At 44.1% G+C, this 16,364-nt stretch overlaps 1 long non-coding RNA gene across 1 annotated transcript; it reads right to left on the bottom strand.

Moving 5' to 3' along the window:
• Window positions 1-1,466: 1,466 nt before the first annotated feature.
• On the bottom strand, window positions 1,467-15,138 carry LOC135568596 (uncharacterized). Its single transcript, XR_010462698.1, has 3 exons — window positions 14,933-15,138; window positions 2,145-2,247; window positions 1,467-1,780 (listed from the first exon to the last, which is right to left on the bottom strand). It is a non-coding gene; the product is annotated as an uncharacterized LOC135568596 (long non-coding RNA).
• Between the last annotated feature and the right edge of the window lie 1,226 nt (window positions 15,139-16,364).

Below are 16,364 nucleotides of genomic sequence, written 5' to 3'. Positions count from 1 at the left end.
CAGACAGACAGATAGACACTACATTATCCATCAGGAAACAAACAGATAGACAGACACTACATTATCCATCAGGAAACAGACAGACAGACAGACACTACATTATCCATCAGGAAACAGACAGACAGATAGACACTACATTATCCATCAGGAAACAGACAGATAGACACTACATTATCCATCAGGAAACAGACAGACAGACACTACATTATCCATCAGGAAAAAGACAGACAGACAGACACTACATTATCCATCAGGAAACAGACAGATAGACACTACATTATCCATCAGGAAACAGACAGACAGACAGACAGACAGACACTACATAATCCATCAGGAAACAAACAGACACACACTACATTATCCATCAGGAAACAAACAGACAGCCACTACATTATCCATCAGGAAACAAACAGACAGACACTACATTATCCACCAGGAAACAGACAGACAGACAGACAGACACTACATTATCCATCAGGAAACAGACAGACAGACAGACACTACATTATCCATCAGGAAACAGACAGACAGACAGACACTACATTATCCATCAGGAAACAGACAGACAGACAGACACTACATTATCCATCAGGAAACAGACAGACAGACAGACAGACACTACATAATCCATCAGGAAACAAACAGACACTACATTATCCATCAGGAAACCAACAGACAGACACTACATTATCCACCAGGAAACAGACAGACAGACAGACACTACATTATCCATCAGGAAACAGACAGACAGACAGACACTACATTATCCACCAGGAAACAGACAGACAGACACTACATTATCCATCAGGAAACAGACAGATAGACAGACACTACATTATCCATCAGGAAACAGACAGACAGACAGACACTACATTATCCATCAGGAAACAAACAGACAGACAGACACTACATTATCCACCAGGAAACAGACAGACAGACAGACACTACATTATCCACCAGGAAACAGACAGACAGACAGACACTACATTATCCATCAGGAAACAGACAGACAGACAGACACTACATTTTCCATCAGGAAACAAACAGACAGACAGACACTACATTATCCATCAGGAAACAGACAGACAGACACTACATTATCCATCAGGAAACAAACAGGCACTACATTATCCATCAGGAAACAGACAGACAGACAGACACTACATTATCCATCAGGAAACAGACAGACACTACATTATCCATCAGGAAACAAACAGACAGACACTACATTATCCATCAGGAAACAGACAGATAGACAGACACTACATTATCCATCAGGAAACAAACAGGCACTACATTATCCACCAGGAAACAGACAGACAGACAGACACTACATTATCCATCAGGAAACAGACAGACAGACAGACAGACAGACACTACATTATCCATCAGGAAACAAACAGACACTACATTATCCATCAGGAAACAGACAGACAGACACTACATTATCCATCAGGAAACAGTGTTTAGGGTTCTTTCTGAGAGGCCAGTTTGGGACAGTGTTTAGGGTTCTTTCTGAGAGGCCAGTTTGGGACAGTGTTTAGGGTTCTTTCTGAGAGGCCAGTTTGGGACAGTGTTTAGGGTTCTTTCTGAGAGGCCAGTTTGGGACAGTGTTTAGGGTTCTTTCTGAGAGGCCAGTTTGGGACAGTGTTTAGGGTTCTTTCTGAGAGGCCAGTTTGGGACAGTGTTTAGGGTTTTTTCTGAGAGGCCAGTTTGACGATGACACGTTGCTTCCTGTCTGGTCTCCTTTGGAACCTCTTCTCTTCACACACAGCTTCCTCTGCCACACACCACACACACCACACACACACACACACCACACACCACACACACACACCACACACACACACCACACACACACACCACACACACACCACACACCACACACACACACCACACACACACACCACACACACACACCACACACCACACACACCACACACACACACACACCACACACACACACCACACCACACACCACACACCACACACCACACACACCACACCACACACCACACACCACACACACACACACACCACACACACCACACACCACACACACACACACACACACCACACACACATTAACAAAAATCTTTATATTTTTATCGAACCATTATTTAACCAGGTGTGTGTGTGTGTACCTGTGTCTGGCTGAGTACAGACTGAGGCCAGGCTGAAGAGAGAGAATATGATGAAGGCGATCATGATGAAGGTCAACTCCAGACCAGAGAACGGCAGCTCCATCTATACAAATCCACATATTAATTTGACAGGAACTATAATGGTAGATAGTGTTGGAGCACAAGCATTTCACTACTCTACTTATTAACCATCAGCAATATCCCCAGTTACTACTCCTGCAATAACATCTGATAAATATGTGACCGATTTGATTTGGTAATACCATACCTTAAGGGAAGATTTCGGCAGTAGCTGTATGGTTAGTGAGAATGTCCATATTGCAAATGTACGGTCCCTTACTAGACGTCCGAAATCGTTTGTAAAATTCGCGGACGGCGTCGGGCCGAGCGGCAGGGCCGGACCTACCAGGAAGTCATCAAATGAACTTTGTAGGACATTCGGTTTCCGTTTTACAAAAATAATAAGATTTTGGTCATTTTTCCGCTGTCCCGGAAATTCCCACAAGAGGGCATAAGCAATCATATTGCTATTGGACAAAACATCACGATTCACGACGGGGCCTTATCTCGAAAACTGAAAATATTTAGAAGCCGAAACTCGGTGAGCGTAGGGGCGGCATAATGGGCAGTTGGCCCCGAACAAGATGGCGTCTAGGCCTCAACGGTTTTTGAGTTATGGCCATTTATCTGGGATTAAAGGTCCAAAATGAAAATAGAGAAATTATTTTTCCACTTCACGTCAAAGTCAAGGAGCCTCCAGTGTCAATAAAAAAAGAACCAGCCATTTATCTATCGTCATTTAAGAGAAATCGTACGACAGATTGGTGATGTTCACGGATAGGTGTTTTTTTTTTCAACGGTTACAGATCCAGTTGCAGGGTGTTCTTACGAATCTTTTTAAAGTGTGCTGCGGAGCTCTGCGAGATTTCTGTGATTTTCAGATTTTCTGAAATAACACACACTCACTAAACCCTCCGTAAATAACTCAGTTCTTAACGTAAAGACTTAAAACTCAGGATTCTGTAAAGGCATACCCCAATCATGATATGAGTTTATTTATAGCTTCCTGTGCCAACCGGAAGTGCCTTAAATGGTGTCACAGTGGCAGTTTCCAAGTGTTAAAAAGGTCAGATCTTTTCAAAACTTCATATGTGTGATTAGGCAACCCCCATAAACTGTAAGTCAGTCATTTCTCCCAACAGATGTCAAAGAAAAGCTCTCTCTCACACACACACACACACACACAGAAACACACACACAGCAAGGATGGAGTGACAAAGTGCGGTGCTTAAAGACACACAAAGCCTAAAAAGTGGGTTTGGTGTCAATTGGTATCAGTTTGGTGTCAGAATGACATCTAATTGACTGATGGACACTGACTTGCTAGTTGACTTTTGTACATTAGCAATATGTTTAAACGGAGAGGGACCATCACCAAAATGGCATTCTGAAATCAACACAAAAAATGGCATCACCATAGTCTCCAGACTGTGCTGAGTTCAACGAGACGCCCCGCTTGACCGTAGCTCGCTCTGAGTGCAGTGACCTTGAAAAAAAGCAGAACCAAAATGAAGCCTGGCCCTCAATGTCATTTGTTTTTGGGTGACAGTGAGAGAACCGTTAGGGTGAGAAACACAATTCGACCTCAGGTACGTTCCTAAGGTCCTCCCGATCCGTGAAAGCCTAACCTTGATCGTGTGGCATTAACCCTTAACAGTAAAAAGAAGGTGTTTACTTGTAAAAGTTTGCATTGACTTCTCTCCCCATAGGAATACATTGCCTGCACCTCTAAATTCAACCTGAAGCCTATGTGGGGTATGAATGCCTTATGAACCTGTCTTCTATGACAGTCCATCAGACCACTATGAGGTCTACCTGTGTCGATTCTAAGCTTCCTGGAGCAACCGGAAGTGGTTAAATTGACCCAAAAGGTGTTTTGATGTACATAACCTTCAAAGGTGAAAATGACTACATTCAACACTGTGTAGATCGTAGATCAGTCAATTCTTAACTTAAAGACTTAAAACTCAGGATTCTGTAAGTGTTTATGTCAATCAAGACATGTGTTTACTTCTAGCTTCCTGTGCCAACCGGAAGTGCCTTTAATTGGGTCACACTGTCTGTTTTGAAGGGTTAAAAAAGTCACATCTTTCCTAAACTTCATATGTGTGACTAGGTAACCCTCATGAACTGTAAATCAGTCATTTCCCCCAACAGATGTCAAAGAAAAGGTCTCACACGCACACACGGCAAGGATGGAGTGAAAAAGTGCGGTGCTCAAAGACACAGAGAGCAGGAAACGGCATAAACATAATCTCTAGGCCGTGCCGAGTTCAACGAGATATCCCGCTTGACCGTAGCTCGCTCGGTCTAAGCGCAGGGACCATTAGAAAAGTAGGCCCAAAATGAAGCCTGCCCCACCACGTCATTTGCTTTTGGGTGACAGTGAGAGAACCGTTAGGGTGAGAAGCACAATTCGACCTCAGGTATGTTCCTAAGGTCCTTCCGATCCGTGCAAGCCTAACCTTGACCGTGTGGCATTAACCCTTAATAGTTAAAAGAAAGTGTTTACTTCAAAGAGTTTGCATTGACTTCTCTCCCCATAGGAATACATTGCCTGCACCCCTAAATTCAACCTGAAGCCTATATGGGTTATGAATGCCGTATGAACCTGTCTTTGGTAACAGTCCATCAAACCAGTATGAGGTCTACCTGTGTTGATTCTAAGCTTCCTGGACCAACCGGAAGTGGTTAAAATCACCCTAAAAGTGTTTTTCCATACCCTGCCTGCAGTTTGATAGACATAGTGCATTCAACCCTGTATAAATCAGTCAGTTCTTAACCTCTTAAGTCGACCCTCTACTTTTTTGAACATTCTGTTAAAAATCGCGCAACATTTCAGCGCCCTGCTACTCATGCCAGGAATATAGTATATGCATTTGCTTAGTCTGTGTGGATAGAAAACACTCAGACGTTTATAAAACTGGTTAAATCACTGCTGTGGCTTTACCAGAACGGCATTTACATCGAAAAGCACAGGAAAAACTGATCACTGAAAATGGGAAAATATATCCATGCGCTACTTGAACCCATTGATAAAGGTGAACCACAATTAATTGACTGAGGTTGCAGTACCTACAGCTTCCACACGGTGTCTAGAGTCTTGTCATTTCCCTTCAAGTTTTTTCTTGGTCAAACACATGCAGGGCACCGTATCTCCTATGGTCTAGGACCGGATATTTTCGTTGAGTTTCTAGCCGGACATTTTTCCAGACGGACAGCTAATGATCTTTACATCGCCTCCTGATGAATTTTATCGCTTATTAACGTTTACTAATACCTAAAGTTGCATTACAAACGTATTTCGAAGTGTTTTGTGAAAGTTTATCGTCGACTTTTTGAATTTTAAAAAATGACGTTACGTTTTGAAACGATGTTTTTTTCGTTTATCACACAGTCTACATATAACGATATCTAGGCTTTATATGGACCGATTTAATCGAAATAAAGACCCAAATAGTGTTTATGGGACATCTAGGAGTGCCAACAAAGAAGATGGTGAAAGGTAATGAATGTTTTCTATTTTATTGTGCGGTTTGTGTAACGCCGAAATGCTAATTATTTTGTTTACGTCCCCTGTGGGTCTTTTTGGGTGTTACATGCTATCAGATAATAGCTTCTCATGCTTTCGCCGAAAAGCATTTTAAAAATCTGACTCGTTGCCTGGATTCACAACGAGTGTAGCTTTAATTCGATACCCGGCATGTGTATTTTAATGAACTTTTGAGTTTTAACTAATACTATTAGCATTTAGCGTAGCGCATTTGCATTTCCAGAGCTCTAGTTGGGACGCAAGCGTCCAGAGTAGAAGCAACAGGTTAACGTAAAGACTTAAAACTCAGGATTCTGTAAAAGCATACCCCAATGAGGATATGTGTTGACTTATAGCTTCCTGTGCCAACTGGAAGAGCAATAATTGGTGTCTCTTGGGCTGTTTCGAGGGGTTAAAAAAGTCAGATCTTTCCAAAACTTCATATATGTGATTAGGCAACCCCCATGAACTGTAAATCAGTCATTTTTCCCATAAAATTTCAAAGGAAAACTAAATCACACACACACACAGCTTGGAAGGAGGGACCCATTGGGGTGCGTAGAGACATACACTGCCTGCATTAGTTAACCTTGTTGGAACTTTTAAAGAACCGTCAGACCTAGAGTTCCGAAACTTTAGAATCCTGTTCTAGACCTCAGGTCGATAGTGCGTGGTGAGTTACGTGGCTCTAGACGGTTCTCGAACCGAGAAACAGCTTTGTACATTTGCAATGACTTCAATTCATTTGGACCATTACGAAAATGGCCAAATTTAGAAATGTCTCAGAGACACAAGACTAGGTGCATTGCGACCGTCTCGGCCCATATAGACAGACCCCAACGTTTCGGTCCGATAGCTCATTCAAGGACCCCGTAGCAAGTCATAGAAAAAAGTTGATTTTCAGCACCAATTAGGGTTTTGCTCGGACACCAAATGACCGATCGAGCCGAAACTTGGGATTCGGGGTCGTCTCAGCTAGGCCTACACGTAACATAAGAAATGGACCCGCAGCTAGAACGTAACTATGTGTTTTATGTTTTTTTTATGGTTTGAACCGAAGGCGTTGTGAATTTTGGGCCAGCTCTGAAGTATGTGATAGTTGGCTACTAAACGAGTTGGAAAAAGTGGGTTTAGTGTCAGTTTGTATCAGTTTGGTGTCAGAATGATATCTAATTGACTGATGGACGATGACTTGCTGGTGACTCTTGTCCATTTGCAATATGTTTAAACAGTGAGGTACCATCACCAAAAGTGACATTCTGAAATCAACCCTAACGAGCCATTGAGATGAACCAGAATCACTGCCCAGCCATCCCGAGTTCATCGGGCCAGTCAATTTCACATTCCTGCAGGGTTTTTATAGCATGACAAATTCGTGATGGTACCTGCCCATTGAACCATATTGCAAATGCACAGTGACTTTGCAAAAGTAAGAAAACATAAACAAATGGACATAATGAAATCACCTTATTTTTATTTTTGGGTTACCAGTTGCACAACAATGCACGTGCATTTGCAATATGATTCTATAGTGAAAACACATCACCTAATGGACATTCTGAAATCAACCCTAACGAGCGATTGAGATGAACCAGAATCACTGCCCAGCCATCCCGAGTTCATCGGGCCAGTCAATTTCACATTCCTGCAGGATTTTTATAGCATGACAAATTCGTGATGGTACCTGCCCATTGAACCATATTGCAAATGCACAGTGACTTTGCAAAAGTGAGAAAACATAAACAAATGGACATGATGAAATCAACACAACGAGTGATGGAAAGGTACAACTATCACTGCTCGACCATCCTGTGTTCATCAGGCCAGTCAATTTTGCATTTTTGAGCATGTCAAATTTCATATGGTAAATGCCAATTGAACCATATTGCAAATGCACGCGCACTTGCAATATGATTCAACCGTGAAAAAACATCACCAAATGGACATGATGAAATCAACACAACGAGTGATGGAAAGGTACAACTATCACTGCTAGGCCATCCTGTGTTCATCAGACCAGTCAATTTTGCATTTTTGAGCATGTCAAATTTCATATGGTAAATGCCCATTGAAACATATTGCAAATGCACGTGCACTTGCAATATGATTCAACAGTGAAAAAACATCACATATTGGACATGATGAAATCAACACAACGAGTGATGGAAAGGTACAACTATCACTGCTAGGCCATCCTGTGTTCATCAGACCAGTCAATTTTGCATTCCTGCAGGATTTTTATAGCATGACAAAATCGTGATGGTACATGCCCATTGAACCATATTGCAAATGCACAGTGACTTTGCAAAAGTGAGAAAACATAAACTAATTGACATGATGAAATCAACACAACGAGTGATGGAAAGGTACAACTATCACTGCTCGGCCATCCCGAGTTCATCAGGCCAGTCATTTTGCATTTCTGCAGGATTTTTGAGCATGTCAAATTTCTTATGGCATTTGGCCCCCCCCCAAAAAAAACAAAAAAAAAATGATGATAATAAAATACGACTAAAGTATGTTGATACAGTTCTTATACATGTGTAATTGACACAAAATTCGAAAGAATTTCGAAAAACGGTCCAGAAAGCACTTTTTTAATCTGTTAGTACTCTAGGGGCAGTATTTCATTTTTGGATAAAAAGACGTGCCCGTTTTAAGCGCAATATTTTGTCACGAAAAGATGCTCGAATATGCTTGGAATTGATAGTTTTGGAAAGAAGACACTCTTACGTTTCCAGAACTGCAAAGATTTTCACTGTGAGTCCCTTAGAACAAATGCTGCGGGCAAAACCAAGATGTATGACCGACCAGGAAATGAACAGGATTTTTGAGGCTACGTTTTCCATGATCGCCTTATATGGCTGTGAATGTGACAGGAATGAACGGACACTTTATCTTGTTTCCCCAAGGTCTCTGCAGCATTGTGACGTATTTGTAGGCATATCATTGGAAGATTGACCATAAGAGACTACAATTGCCAAGTGTCCCGCTTGGTGTCTGCGTGGCATTTGGTGCGCAAAAGTCAGCTCCCAGTATTTTTCCATTCGAATCAGACAATAAAGTAGGCTTCAAGGACGGTGCTTTCAATGGAGAGATATATGACAAACCACCTTCAGGATTGATTCAAACAACGTTTTCCATGTTTCAGTCAATATTATGGAGTTAATTCGGAAAAAAGTTCGATGTGTAGGTGACTGAATTTTCGGTTAGTTTCGGTAGCCAAATGCATAGTAACAAAAGGGAACGATGTGTCCTACACAAGAATCTTTCATGAAAAACTGGACATCTGCTATGTAACTGAGAGTCTCCTCATTGAAACATCTGAAGTTCTTCAAAGGTAAATTATTTTATTTGATTCCTTGGCTGGTTTTTGTGAATATGTTGCGTGCTAAATGCTAACGCTAAATGCTAAGCTAGCTATCACCACTCTTACACAAATTATTGATTTTCTCTGGTTCTAAAGCATATTTTGAAAATCTGAGACGACAGGATTGTTAAGAAAGGGATAAGCTTGAGAGCAGGCATATTTATTTCATTTCATTTGCGATTTTTAGAAATCGCTAACGTTGCGTTATGGTAATGAGCTTGAGGCTGTAGTAACGATACCGCATGCGGGATGGGGCGGACTATGAGGTTATTTTTAACCCCCAACAACAACTGCTCTCGGGTGCCAATGAAGTTGACGTCGATTAAAGGAGCCCCCACACCTCTCTGATTCAGAGGAAGAAACATTTCAGTTAAGTGCATTCAGTTGAACTAGGCATCTTCCCCCCTTTCCCTAAATGCCTTGTGCATCTCTGAGGATGGCTGTAGTGCTGTTGATGACCACCTGGTGGTACCAATACACAGTATCTCTCTGAGGGTGAAGTACTGTTGATGACCACTAGGTGGTCCTGTACGTGGGTCCTAAGGAGCCTTTTGGACCCAGACTTGGCACTCCAGTACCACTTCCCGAGTGGTAGCAGAGAGAACAGTCTATGTCTGGGGTAGCTGGAGTCTTTGACAATATTTAGGGCCTTCCTCTGACATTGCCTAGTGTAGAGGTCCTGGATGGCAGGAAGCTTGGCCCCAGTAATGTACTGGACCGTACGCACTACCCTCTGTAGCGCCTTGCGGTCGGATGCTGAGCGTTTGCCATACTGTACCAGGCAGTGATGCAACCAGTCAGGATGCTCTTGATGGTACAGTTGTATAACCTTTTGAGGATCTGAGAACCCATGCCAAATCTTTTCAGTCTCCTGAGGGGGAAAAGGTGTTGTCGTGCCCTCTTCACAACTATCTTGGTGTGTTTGGACCATAATAGTTTGTTGGTGATGTGGACACCAAGGAGTCGTGGGTGAACAGGGTTTATAGGAGGGGACTAAGCACGCTCCCCTCTGGGGCCCCCGTGTTGAGGATCAGCGTGACAGATGTGTTGTTGCCTACCCTTACCACCTGGAGGTGGCCCATCAGAAAGTCCAGGATCCATTGCAGAGGGAGGTATTGGGTCTCAGGGTCCTTAGCTTAGGGATGAGCTTTGAGGGCACTATGGTATTAAACGCTGAGCTGCAGTCAATCAGAGCCGGTGTAGTAAGATTCAATCTTAGTCCTGGATTTACGCCTGTTTGATGGTTCGTCAGAGGGCATAGTGGGAATATTTATAAATGTCCAAAGTTGTGTCCCGCTCCTTGAAAGCGGCAGCCTTTAGCTCAGTGCGGATGTGTCCTGTAACCCAAGCCTTCTGGTTGGGATATGTACGTACAGTCACTGTGGGGATGTGTCCTGTAACCCAAGGCTTCTGGTTGGGATATGTACGTACAGTCACTGTGGGGATGTGTCCTGTAACCCAAGGCTTCTGGTTGGGATATGTACGTACAGTCACTGTGTGGATGTGTCCTGTAATTCATGGCTTCTGGTTGGGATATGTACATACGGTCACTGTGGGGATGTTGCCTGTAACCCAAGGCTTCTGGTTGGGATATGTACGTACAGTCACTGTGGGGATGTGTCCTGTAACCCAAGGCTTCTGGTTGGGATATGTACGTACAGTCACTGTGTGGATGTGTCCTGTAATTCATGGCTTCTGGTTGGGATATGTACATACGGTCACTGTGGGGATGTTGCCTGTAATCCATAGCTTCTGGTTAGGATATGTACGTATGGTCACTGTGGGGATGTGTCCTGTAATCCATGGCTTCTGGTTGGGATATGTACGTACGGTCACTGTGTGGATGTGTCCTGTAACCCAAGGCTTCTGGTTGGGATATGTCCATACGGTCACTGTGGGGATGTGTCCTGTAACCCAAGGCTTCTGGTTGGGATATGTACGTACAGTCACTGTGTGGACGACGTCATCGATGCACTTATTAATGAAGCCAGTTTGCTAGCAAAACAGTCCTGTAGCTTAGCATCTATGTCATCTGACCATTTCTGTATTGAGCGAGTCACTGGTACTTCCTGCTTTAGTTTTTGCTTGTAAGCAGGAATCAGGAGGATAACATTATGGTCAGATTTGCCAAATGGAGAGTGAGGGAGAGCTTTATATGCATCGCTATGTGTGGAGTAAAGGTGGTGTAGAGATATTTTTTCTCTGGTTGCACATGTGACATTTGGTAGAAATGAGGTAAAACGTATTTAAGTTTTCCTGCATTATTAAAGTCCCCGGCCACTAGGAGCGCCGCTACTGGATGAGCATGTTCTTCTTTGCTTATGGCCTTAAACAGCTGGCTGAATGCGGTCTTAGTGCCAGCATTGGTCTGTGGTGGTAAATAGACGGCTATGAAAATATAGATGAAAACTCTCTTGGTAGATAGTGTGGTCCACAACTTATCATGAGGTACTCTACCTCAGGCCAGCAAAACCTTGAGACTTCCTTAATAGATTGCGCACCAGCTGTTGTTGACAAATAGACACAGACCACCACCTCTCGTCTTAGGTAGCTGTTCTGTCTGTCCCTCTCCATCTCCCTGACCACCTTCCTCTGATCAAGACATCAACTGTCCCTCTCCATCTCCCTGACCACCTTCCTCTGATCAAGACATCAACTGTCCCTCTCCATCTTCCTGACCACCTTCCTCTGATCAAGACATCAACTGTTCCTCTCCATCTCCCTGACCACCTTCATCTGATCAAGACATCAACTGTCCCTCTCCATCTCCCTGACCGCATTCCTCTGATCAAGACATCAACTGTCCCTCTCCATCTCCCTGACCGCCTTCCTCTGATCAAGACATCAACTGTCCCTCTCCATCTCCCTGACCGCCTTCCTCTGATCAAGACATGAACCTTCCCTCTGCTGGGTTTTCCACCCTCAACAGTTTTCCGTGTGTATCAAGAATGGTCCATCACCCAAAGGACATCCAGCCAACTTGACACAACTTTGGGAAGCTTTGGAGTCAACATGCGCAGCCATCTCTGTGGAACACTTTCTGAGGACAAAACTAAATATTAGGAAGTTGTTCCTAATGTTTTGTCCACCCAGTGTATATCCACTATAACCCCTCTATCTACTGTAATGTGGTTGAGATACAATCGTCATGTAACCCACCCAGTGTATATCCACTATAACCCCTGATCTACTATACTGTGGTCAACTTTCATTAAATTCCTTGGAGTTCTGAACGGGTATCTAACCACTGAATGGGTATCTAACCACTGAATGTGTATCTAACCAAGGAATGGATATCTAACCACTGAATGTGTATCTAACCAAGGAATGGATATCTAACCTCTGAACGGGTATCTAAACACTGAATGGGTATCTAACCACTGAACGGGTATCTCACCGCTGAATGGGTATCTAACCGCTGAACGGGTATCTCACCGCTGAATGGGTATCTAACCGCTGAACGGGTATCTAACCGCTGAATGGGTATCTAACCGCTGAATGGGTATCTAACCGCTGAACGGGTATCTAACCGCTGAACGGGTATCTAACCGCTGAACGGGTATCTAACCACTGAATGGGTATCTAACCACTGAACGGGTATCTAACCACTGAATGGGTATCTAACCGCTGAATGGGTATCTAACCGCTGAATGGGTATCTAACCGCTGAATGGTATCTAACCGCTGAACGGGTATCTAACCGCTGAACGGGTATCTAACCGCTGAACGGGTATCTAACCGCTGAACGGGTATCTAACCGCTGAACGGGTATCTAACCACTGAACGGGTATCTAACCACTGAACGGGTATCTAACCACTGAATGGGTATCTAACCACTGAATGGGTATCTAACCACTGAATGGGTATCTAACCGCTGAATGGTATCTAACCGCTGAACGGGTATCTAACCGCTGAACGGGTATCTAACCGCTGAACGGGTATCTAACCACTGAACGGGTATCTAACCACTGAACGGGTATCTAACCACTGAACGGGTATCTAACCACTGAACGGGTATCTAACCACTGAACTGGTATCTAACCGCTGAACGGGTATCTAACCACTGCATGGTTATCTAACCAGTGAATGGGTATCTAACCACTGAATGGGTATCTAACCACTGAATGGGTATCTAACCACTGAACGGGTATCTAACCACTGAACGGGTATCTAACCACTGAACGGGTATCTAACCACTGAACGGGTATCTAACCACTGAACGGGTATCTAACCACTGAACGGGTATCTAACCACTGAACGGGTATCTAACCACTGAATGGGTATCTAACCACTGAATGGGTATCTAACCACTGAATGGGTATCTAACCACTGAATGGGTATCTAACCACTGAATGGGTATCTAACCACTGAATGGGTATCTAACCACTGAATGGGTATCTAAACACTGAATGGGTATCTAAACACTGAACGGGTATCTAACCGCTGAACGGGTATCTAACCGCTGAATGGGTATCTAACCGCTGAGCGGGTATCTAACCACTGAATGGGTATCTAACCACTGAACGGGTATCTAACCGCTGAATGGGTATCTAACCACTGAATGGTATCTAACCACTGAGCGGGTATCTAACCACTGAACGGGTATCTAACCACTGAGCGGGTATCTAACCACTGAGCGGGTATCTAACCACTGAATGGTATCTAACCACTGAATGGGTATCTAGCTTCCATATTTTCCTTATCTTAATGTTCTAATATTTGAACAGATTAGGGCAGATGTATTGATGAACAGTTGAAACAGTTATTCAATACAACGCATCGTAGTTTAAACCAATTTTCGAACGCTATTTGTGATATTTGCTGATTTCGCGTGAATGGTTCTTGGTCCCCCCTTAACCCCCCCATTCCTAGCCCCTTAACCCTCACCCCCATTCCTAGCCCCTTAACCCCCCCCATTCCTAGCCCCTTAACCCCCACCCCCATTCCTAGCCCCTTAACCCCCCATTCCTAGCCCCCTAACCCCCACCCCCATTCCTAGCCCCTTAACCCCCCCCATTCCTAGCCCCTTAACCCCCACCCCATTCCTAGCCCCTTAACCCCACCCCCATTCCTAGCCCCTTAACCCCACCCCCATTCCTAGCCCCTTAACCCCCCACCCCCATTCCTAGCCCCTTAACCCCCCCATTCCTAGCCCCTTAACGTCCCCCATGCCTAGCCCCTTAACCCCCCCATTCCTAGCCCCTTAACCCCCCCCATTGCTAGCCCCTTAACCCCCCCATTCCTAGCCCCTTAACCCCCCCCATTGCCTAGCCCCTTAACCCCCCCCATTCCTAGCCCCTTAACCCCCCCATTCCTAGCCCCTTAACCCCCCCCATACCTAGCCCCTTAACCCCCCATACCTAGCCCCTTAACCCCACCCCATTCCTAGCCCCTTAACCCCCCCCATTCCTAGCCCCTTAACCCCCATTCCTAGCCCCTTAACCCCCCATTCCTAGCCCCTTAACCCCCCCCATTCCTAGCCCCTTAACCCCCCCCATTCCTAGCCCCTTAACCCCCCCCCATTCCTAGCCCCTTAACCCCCCCCATTCCTAGCCCCTTAACCCCCCATTGCTAGCCCCTTAACCCCCCCCATTCCTAGCAACGGCCCTGCTTCTAATAAACCAGGTTGGTTTATGACTTTATCTATGACTGCTCTTATCTTCTGTTCACCTGGATATTCCTATTCCAGTGTGTGTGAGACAGAGATAGAGGTTACTTCACTTGCTTTGGCAATGTTTACATATGCTTCCCATAACAATAAAGCCCTTAAATGAGAGAGAGATGTTACGAGCGAGGGACAGAGAGAGACAGTTAATTATAATCTTACTTTCTGTGGAAATGAGTCTGATCCAGTAGTTAGTAGAGTAGTCTGATCCAGGTGTGTTTTAGACCAGTAGTTAGTAGTCTGATCCAGGTGTGTTTTAGACCAGTAGTTAGTAGTCTGATCCAGGTGTGTTTTAGACCAGTAGTTAGTAGAGTAGTCTGATCCAGGTGTGTTTTAGACCAGTAGTTAGTAGAGTAGTCTGATCCAGGTGTGTTTTAGACCAGTAGTTAGTAGAGTAGTCTGATCCAGGGGTGTTTTAGACCAGTAGTTAGTAGTCTGATCCAGGGGTGTTTTAGACCGGTAGTTAGTAGAGTAGTCTGATCCAGGTGTGTTTTAGACCAGTAGTTAGTAGTCTGATCCAGGTGTGTTTTAGACCAGTAGTTAGTAGAGTAGTCTGATCCAGGTGTGTTTTAGACCAGTAGTTAGTAGAGTAGTCTGATCCAGGTGTGTTTTAGACCAATAGTTAGTAGAGTAGTCTGATCCAGGTGTGTTTTAGACCAGTAGTTAGTAGAGTAGTCTGATCCAGGTGTGTTTTAGACCTGTAGTTAGTAGAGTAGTCTGATCCAGGTGTGTTTTAGACGGGTAGTTAGTAGAGTAGTCTGATCCAGGCGTGTTTTAGACCAGTAGTTAGTAGAGTAGTCTGATCCAGGGGTGTTTTAGACCGGTAGTTAGTAGAGTAGTCTCATCCAGGTGGGTTTTAGACCAGTAGTTAGTAGTCTGATCCAGGTGTGATTTAGACCAGTACTTAGTAGAGTAGTCTGATCCAGGTGTGTTTTAGACCAGTAGTTAGTAGAGTAGTCTGATCTAGGGGTGTTTTAGACCGGTAGTTAGTAGAGTAGTCTGATCCAGGTGTGTTTTAGACCAGTAGTTAGTAGAGTAGTCTGATCTAGGTGGGTTTTAGACTGGTAGTTAGTAAAGTAGTCTGATCTAGGTGTGTTTTAGACCAGTAGTTAGTAGTCTGATCCAGGTGTGTTTTAGACCAGTAGTTAGTAGAGTAGTCTGATCCAGGGGTGTTTTAGACCAGTAGTTAGTAGAGTAGTCTGATCCAGGTGTGTTTTAGACGAGTAGTTAGTGGTCTGATCCAGGTGTGTTTTAGACCAGTAGTTAGAAGAGTAGTCTAGGGGTGTTTTAGACCAGTAGTTAGTAGAGTAGTCTGATCCAGGTGTGTTTTAGACGAGTAGTTAGTGGTCTGATCCAGGTGTGTTTTAGACCAGTAGTTAGAAGAGTAGTCTGATCCAGGTGTGTTTTAGACCAGCAGTTAGTAGAGTAGTCTGATCCAGGTGTGTTTTAGACCAGCAGTTAGTAGAGTAGTCTGATCCAGGTGTGTTTTAGACCAGCAGTTAGAAGAGTAGTCTGATCCAGGGGTGTTTTAGACCAGTAGTTAGTAGTCTGATCCAGGGGTGTTTTAGACCAGTAGTTAGTAGTCTGATCCAGG

The sequence above is a fragment of the Oncorhynchus nerka genome, unplaced genomic scaffold, assembly GCF_034236695.1.
Source record: "Oncorhynchus nerka isolate Pitt River unplaced genomic scaffold, Oner_Uvic_2.0 unplaced_scaffold_1452, whole genome shotgun sequence".
NCBI classification, from domain to species: Eukaryota; Metazoa; Chordata; class Actinopteri; order Salmoniformes; family Salmonidae; genus Oncorhynchus; species Oncorhynchus nerka.
Note: the sequence above shows the minus strand (reverse complement) of the source record. Positions and strands in the feature narration are given on the sequence as shown.